Genomic DNA, 7,977 nt, shown 5'->3' with positions numbered 1-7,977 from the left:
ACACAACAAAACAAAATCTAAGAAGAAGAAACAAAAATTAACATGAATGATAAGCCCTGGATCTTTAAGGTCCCTCTAGCCTCTGCTAAGCTGAAAATTCAACAATGGCCCACCACACCTAATCACCAGGCCAATGGAGAATTTATCAGTCTAATTTCAGAACTGTTTATAGAGTTTGTGCTTCAGTCCCACTTAATTTTGATGACCTTCTGGGAAGGTCTACTGTGCTTTATCATTCTGCAATCGTTAGTCATGTAATTGTGTTTTTTTTAAAGGTTTATTTATTTATTTTGAGAGAGAGAGTGCACACTGGGGAGGGAGTGGGAGAATCCTAAGCAGACTCTGTGTGTTCCAAGGGGGCTCAATCTCATGAACCGTGAGATTGTGACCTGAGCTGAAATCAAGAGTGGGATGCCCTCGGATGGCCCACCCACGCGCCCCATGGTTGTGTCATGATTAAACATGCCAATATAAACATTTTACTAAACTTTATGAAAGTATAATAAGAAAGACCCACACATCTAAACAATAAAGTTTTCATCTATAATTTCTAAACAGAATTGTGTATGGAATGTAGAAAAATACTGAAAAAGAATCCCCTCAAAATCTAAAGTCATTAAAGAGGAATCCACATTTCCATCATCTTGTTTTCTCTTCACTCTAGTTGGTGGTGTTTTTATTTGTATTTATATTTTTCAGTGTTTTTCCATTTCTCTACTAACTCTTAACATTAATTCTCTCCTCTGGAACTCAGAGATAATTTGTAATTTAAAAATCCTTTAAGGCTACTGAATTTTAAAATGTGCTTTCTTAATTAAAACCATAGCAAAAAACAAGGCCTACCAGAGGGCTTGCTGTGGTGAGACACTTATACATAATAAATTTTTCTCTTTGCATTGTGCCTCCAATCCCACTATCACCTATAAGGCAGAATTAGGCCCCACTCACTATTCCCATACTTTAAAGCAACTATATCAAGTGATTCAAGTCAGGTTTAAAAATATGGGGGGCGCCTGGGTGGCTCAGTTGGTCGGGTGTCCAGCTTTGGCGCAGGTCATGACCTTGTGGTTTGTGCGTTCAAGCCCCGCATCGGGCTTGCTGCTGTCAGCCTGTCAATGTGGAGCCCACTTCCGATCCTCTGTCCTCCTCTCTCTCTGCCTCTCCCCTGCACTCTCTCTCTCTGTCTCTCTCTCTCAAAAAATAAAGAACATTAAAAAAAAAAAACTTTAATTAAAAAAAAAAAGATGAGATGTAAGCAGAATATGTTTAAAGGCTAATTTACTTGCTTTCCTGAGTATATTTTCCTTGGAATTTGGATTTTGGAATGAGCTGCCAACCTCAAACTGTGGCCATGCCATGACAGTGGACCAGAGAGCCATAGTGCGGGATTTGGGAGACAGCCCATTTGTGTCCAGAGCAGTGCCACAGGGTGGTACTTTATAAATATTTGTTGAATGAATGAATTTGCAACGGATATAGTGATTTGAGGAGCACAGACAGACGTGGACAACTCTGGTCTCTACCCCCTACCATGAACCAAGCCAAGAAAACCTCAGTTCTTCCCAGGTCCCATAAATGGCAGTGCCACCCCAGTCATTTGCTCTTGGCCACAAAGACTGGCTGAGTGTGGGGATTTTGCCACGGAGCAGAATGAGACCTCTTCTCAAATGCTGACCTGGACCTCAACTGCTGACCTCATATTTTTTCTAAGAACCTCTCTGACACAAGGAGAAGAAATAGAGGTTGGACAGCAGTTAGCTATCCAATTTGCTGGGAAAGAACAATTGCTTATATGACCTAGACATTAAGATTTGTGTTCTAACTATAGCTATTTATCGTCTTTACAGGATGCACAGAAGAACTTTCTTTTAGAATGGTTATGATACTTTAAAAAGTATTTAGTTGGTGGGGCACCTGGGTGGCTCAGTCGTTAAGCGTCTGGCTTAGCTCAGGTCATGATCTCACAGTTTGTGAGTTTGAGCCCCACATCAGGCTCTGTGCTGACAGCTCAGAGCCTGGAGCCTGCTTCCAATTCTGTGTCTCCCTCTCTCTGCCCCTACCCCACTCACACTCTGTCTTTCTCGCTCTCAAAAATAAATAAACATTAGAAAAAGTGTCTAGTTGGCAAATGAATATATCTGAACCAATTCAATTGATAAGGGAACATTTAAATACATTTCTTTATTATTATTTATTCTTCATGTATTGACTATTGTCATTTTCTCCCTTCTTTTCTTTACAATTGTTTTTAAATTTTTTGTTGAGATATAATTGAATACAATTAATTTTTTATTTGGTCAGTTGGAACAGGAATATCTTACAGTTGGTTCTCACCCATGCATTCATAGATCAATGTTTACGTTTCTTTAATCAGCTCCATAATGACAGTCTAGATCAAACTGTAACCTTTACAGCAATAAGTTTCACTTACTGTTTAAAAAGTAACTATTGTTCATTTATATCCTTAATTTCTTGATTTTAGGTCTTCTTCAGGAAAAAACTTACATAATGATAATGATGGCATATTCTTAATGAGACATAAGGATATATCCTGAAATGAGGAGTAAAACTTTGAAAATTGCCTGGGCCTCACTGGGACATGCAGAAGTTCACTGTTCATGTCTCAGGAAATATCTCAAGGTGGAAATTCTAAACTAACCAGAGCCTCTCCAGGTATCAGTGTTCAGTAAACTTGTAAGAATCTTGAATGCCTCAGAGATCCCCAATCTCCTCCAAGCAGGTATTCCCACTATGAAACACAGAGCCTAAGGGCTTCTGGGTGGAAAAATGTTCAGACTTCTTCGACAAGATGTGACCTTTGCCTAAAAGCTGGAGTTTTCAAATCTCTCAAGGAACTGACTCCAGCAGCATGTTCAAACAGAGATGACTCACAAAGCTTTGGAAAAACAAAGGGGGAAAAGAAGCCAAAAACAAACTAAAGAACAGGCTATGCACACCACACAGCACTTGTTTCAGACAGAAACAGAAAGGATTGAGGTTTCTTATGGGTGCTGAGGGGTCATCTAGCTACTCAGGATGGCTCACTCTGCAGGACTGCACCTCAAAATGTTTCCTATTCTCCTGACCAAATCCCCAGCCCAGCTGTTGCTGCCCAAGGACCTCGTGGGCTCCTACCCACTTAAAAACATTGCTACTTTCAACTCTGGAAGCAGCTCTGACAGCCTTGACTCAGACATGTGCACACAGAAGAGAAGCCTCGAGGACTTTCTATAAGAAGAGCACTGGAAGAGTAAGAAGGTGAAGTCTAGACATCTTTAAGAAGTGCTTTGAGCTAGGGGGCGCCTGGGTGGCTCAGTCAGTTACACGTCCCACTTGGGCTCAGGTCACGATCTCATGGTTCTGCACTGACAGCATGGAGCCTGCTTGGAATTCTCTCTGTCGCTCCCCTGCTCATGCCCTCTCTCTCTCAAAACAAATAAAGAAACTTTTAAAAAATGAAACTGGGCCCCTGCCTCACAATAGACACACACATTTAGACAGTGGAAAGATTCCACGAAATGGGAAAAATTATTTGAAAATTATATATCTGATAGGGGTCATCCATTATCTGCAATATAGAAACAACTCTTACAACCCAACAACAAAAAGACAAACAACCCATTTAAAAATAAACAAAGGACGTGAATAGACATTTCTCCAAAGAAGGTGTGCAAGTGGCCAAAAACACATGAAAAGATGTTCAAAATCATTAGTCATTGGGGAATACATTTCAAAACAAGACACTACTTCCTACCTGCTAGGATGATTAAAACAAAAACAAAAACAAAAAAAAAAAAAACAGGAAATAACCAGTGTTGTCAAGGATGTGGAGATATAAGAATGTTCAGACTTTGCTGGTGGAAATGTAAAATTGTTCAAGTGCTCTAGAAAACAGTTTGGCAATTCCTCAAAAAGTTAGACAAAAAAATTGCCATATGATCTAGCAATTCCTACCCTAGGTATAAATCCAAAAGGATTACAAACAGATATTCACAAACAAAATCTTATACACAAATGTTCATAGAAACACTATTCTCCAGGGTCGAAAGGTGAAAATAACCTAAATATTCATCAGCTGGTAAGTGGATAAACAAATGGGGGCATATCTGTTCAGTGGAACATTATTCAGCCATAAAGAGGATGGAGTACTGATACACTCTACAGCAGGGATGCACCCCAAAAGCATTATGCAAAGTGAAAGAAGCACACATACGATGTCACATATTGTGGACTCCATTTGTAGGAACTATCAAGAATAGGTAAATCCCTAGAGGCAGAAAGCAGATTAGTAGTCGCCAGGGGCCGGGAGAAGGGAGAAATGGGGAGTGACTGCTCTGTGGGTATGGGGTCCCCATACCCATTTCTTTGGGGATGATGAAGATATTTAGGAATGCGATAGAGGTGGTGGTTGTATACCATTGTAAGGGTGCTAAGTGCCACTGAATTGTACACTTTAAAATGGTTAATTTTATGTAATGGGTACTTTACCCCAACTAAAACAGAGTATGGTGGCACAGTGAAACAGAATATGCTGCAGCCTTTGACAATGACTTTGTAAATGAACATTTGCGGACACATCTTTTCATGATCTTCATTAAGTAATAAATGAGATTACAAATTAAATTTATAAAATGTTTAAAAAGAAAGAGGAAACAAAAGAGCAAAAGAGAGAGAGAGAGAACAAGAGCCGGGGAAAATGAGAGAGGGAAAGAAAGAAAAGAAGGAGGAGGAAGAAAAGGATGAGAAAATAGAGAGGAGAAAAGAAATAGGAGAGCCAGAGCAAAAATCTTTAAGTCGGGTAATATCAAGTGTCAGCGGGGCTGTGCCGAAAAGAAAATGGACAAAGGAGCTCTCTCCGACATAGTTGGTAGGAGTGTAAGCTGCCGGGGCCACACTGGAGGATAATTTGTCAGTAGTTAATAAAATTAGAATGGACATAGTAATTTATAGCATGGTGACTGCAGTTAATAACACTTTATTGCGTATTTGAAAGTTAAGACCGTAAAGCTTAAAAGTTCTCATCCTAAGAAAAAATTCTGTAACTGTGTATGGTGATGATGTTAACTATAGTTATTGTGATGATCATTTCACAAAATAAACAAATATCAAATCGTTGTGCTGTACATCTGAAAGTAGCATCATGTTATATGCCAATTATACCTCAATACAAGAAATTAAAACATAAAATGATCGTACTCGGAATTCCACTTCTGGTATCTACCTTGGGCAGATCATCACTCATGTGACCAAGGAATCACGCACACATTATTTGCTTATAATAGCAACAAGGTCAACATTGTTAAGGGGATAGATACATTGTGATGTACTAATAATATGATAAAATCATGCAGTAGTTTTAAAGAATGATTATGTAGGAAAGGAAAAACAAGCTCCAATTACTTTGTCTGAGAAAGAGAGCTGACAAATGTAGTTTGATGCCACACAATATATATACATTAGTATATGACGTTCTTAATGTATTACTTGTAAAATGAAAGATTCATAAAATAAAAAGCAAATAAGGGATATAGAGGATATAGAGAAAGAGAACTATGCACAATTATATGGGGATTAAAAAATGAAAGAATCATGGAAGAAAGAAGGCAGGAAAGATGAAAGGAATGAAGGAAGGAGGGAGGGAAGGAGGAAGGAAGAAGCAGGGCTGGTGAACAGGCCAGGCTGGATTCACATCTGGACGCAGGGGCAATTCACAAGCAAATGCACAAATCTCAGGGACTGAGGTTCAGAAGAGGAACAATTTGAGGTCAAGGAGGAGGAAAGAGGAAGACTCTGGAAGCCTCCTATTAAAGCTTTCCCAGAGTAAGTGGATTAAATGAATCCTGGTTCAGTACTTAATCTGCTCCTAATTTCTTTATCACAGTATTCCTCACACTGCTGTTGCAACTCTGAGTTGCATGAGCTCAGTTGACTGTGGTTCTGTCCAGCCTCAGAGGCTTAGCCAAGAGAATATCCCAAAGGACCTGAAGGGATGAAACCTATAGATTGTGGACACATAATCTCTGAAGTAGAAATGCAGCTGGAAAGGGGCACCTGGGTGGCTCAGTCAGTTAAGCAACTGACTTCAGCTCAGGTCATGATCTCATGGTTTGTGGGTTCAAGTCCTGCATCGGGCTCTGTGCTGACAGCTCAGGGCCTGGAGCCTGCTTTGGATTCTGTGTCTCCCTGTCTCTCTGTTTCTCCACTGCTCGTTCTCGGTCTCTCTCTCTTTCTCAAAAATAAATAAATGCTAAATTAAAAATTTTAAAATAAAAAAAAAATGCAGCTGGAAATCCTAGGGAGCCCTAGACCTGTGCTTGATCTATAGGATATCATTTCATTGGAGTTTTTGTTTCAGAGAGACTCTGCAATGAAGATCCAGGCAGGGATATGTATGTGAAGGAATAATAAACAGAAAAATCAGGATGCAAAAGAGCAGCAATATTTAACACAAAATTTTCCAAGGAAGGCACAATACCATGTGTACTAACATGCTGAATATCTAAACAACACATATAAGCTGTACTAGTTACCACAAACTGAATGGCTTAAAATAGCACACATTTATTAACTCACAATTTTGGTGGGTCAGGAGTCCAGGCACGACTTAACTGGATCCTCTGCTTAGGGTTTCACAAAGCCACAGTTAAGGTATCCTCTGGTCTGCGCTCACATCTGGAGGCTTGACTGGGGAAGATTCTATTTACAAGGTTACTTAGATGGTTGACAGAATTCATTTCTTTGTGTTTGCAGAACTGAAGGCCCTGACTTCTTGCTGGCTATTGGCTGGAGGCTGCTTTTAGCTCCTAAAGGCCACTTACAGTTCCTGCTACATGGACTTCCCCAACAAGGCCACTTATTTCATCAAGCCAGAGATGGCAGTCTCTAATGAGAGTCTTTTGTAACGTAAATGAGTCACAGGAGTGACATCCATCACCTGTGCTATACTTATTGTTTATAAGTGAGTCACAGGTCCCAACTGCACTCAAAAGGAGGGGCTCCCACAAAGGTGTGAAACCATTAGGTGCGGGAATCGTGGGGCCACCGTAGCATCTGTCATACAAGCACATCCTTGCTGCTTCTGAATTTTTAAATCGAACATAATCCTTAAAAAATGTGATGTGCAACACCAAATAAGAAGTGAAGTCTAAGCCCAGAGTACATTTGGTAAACTTGTGACCTTCTCACTTCCCTGGCCATATTTCAAATATATAAACATATTTGAAATCTTGGACTAGATCCAGTTCCAACTATTATTTCAACATTTCTGAGTAAATTTCTAGAATGAAGGTAAGAGCAAAGACATAGCAGTGGACTGCTTTCTAACTATGTATAGTGTGTAGGAATATGGCTTTTTTTTTTTACCCTCAATTTCAGCACAGTTAAAGGAGGTTAATTTTACAGTTTATATTAACTACTTTTGCAGTTTTATTCTGGGGACAGAAAGAGACATTGATTATTCAGCAAATGTTTGTTTCTGGAATGACTGTCCCCATTGTGGTTATACGAAGGGCAAGTGAGGGTGCCGAGAGAAGGGACCAGAAATCCCTATGCAAGTTATGTGTTTGGCTGGCCCCTCACGGACCACCCTATGGTTTGATCACCGACACAAAACAAAACTTCACTAATTTCATAGGAGGAAAAATACATTTGAGCTTTGCCTTAAACTGCATGCATTTGGTTTAATACTAATTTGAACTTTTTAAAAAAATCATTTGTATTTATGGGGCGCCTGGGTGGCGCAGTCGGTTAAGCGTCCGACTTCAGCCAGGTCACGATCTCGCGGTCCGTGAGTTCAAGTCCCGCGTCGGGCTCTGGGCTGATGGCTCAGAGCCTGGAGCCTGTTTCCGATTCTGTGTCTCCCTCTCTCTCTGCCCCTCCCCAATTCATGCTCTGTCTCTCTCTGTCTCAAAAATAAATAAACGTTAAAAAAATTTTTTTAAAAAATCATTTGTATTTTTAAATTGTTCCTTCTATGGT

The sequence above is a fragment of the Prionailurus viverrinus genome, chromosome B2 (genome assembly GCF_022837055.1).
Source record: "Prionailurus viverrinus isolate Anna chromosome B2, UM_Priviv_1.0, whole genome shotgun sequence".
Lineage (NCBI taxonomy): Eukaryota > Metazoa > Chordata > Mammalia > Carnivora > Felidae > Prionailurus > Prionailurus viverrinus.
Note: the sequence above shows the minus strand (reverse complement) of the source record.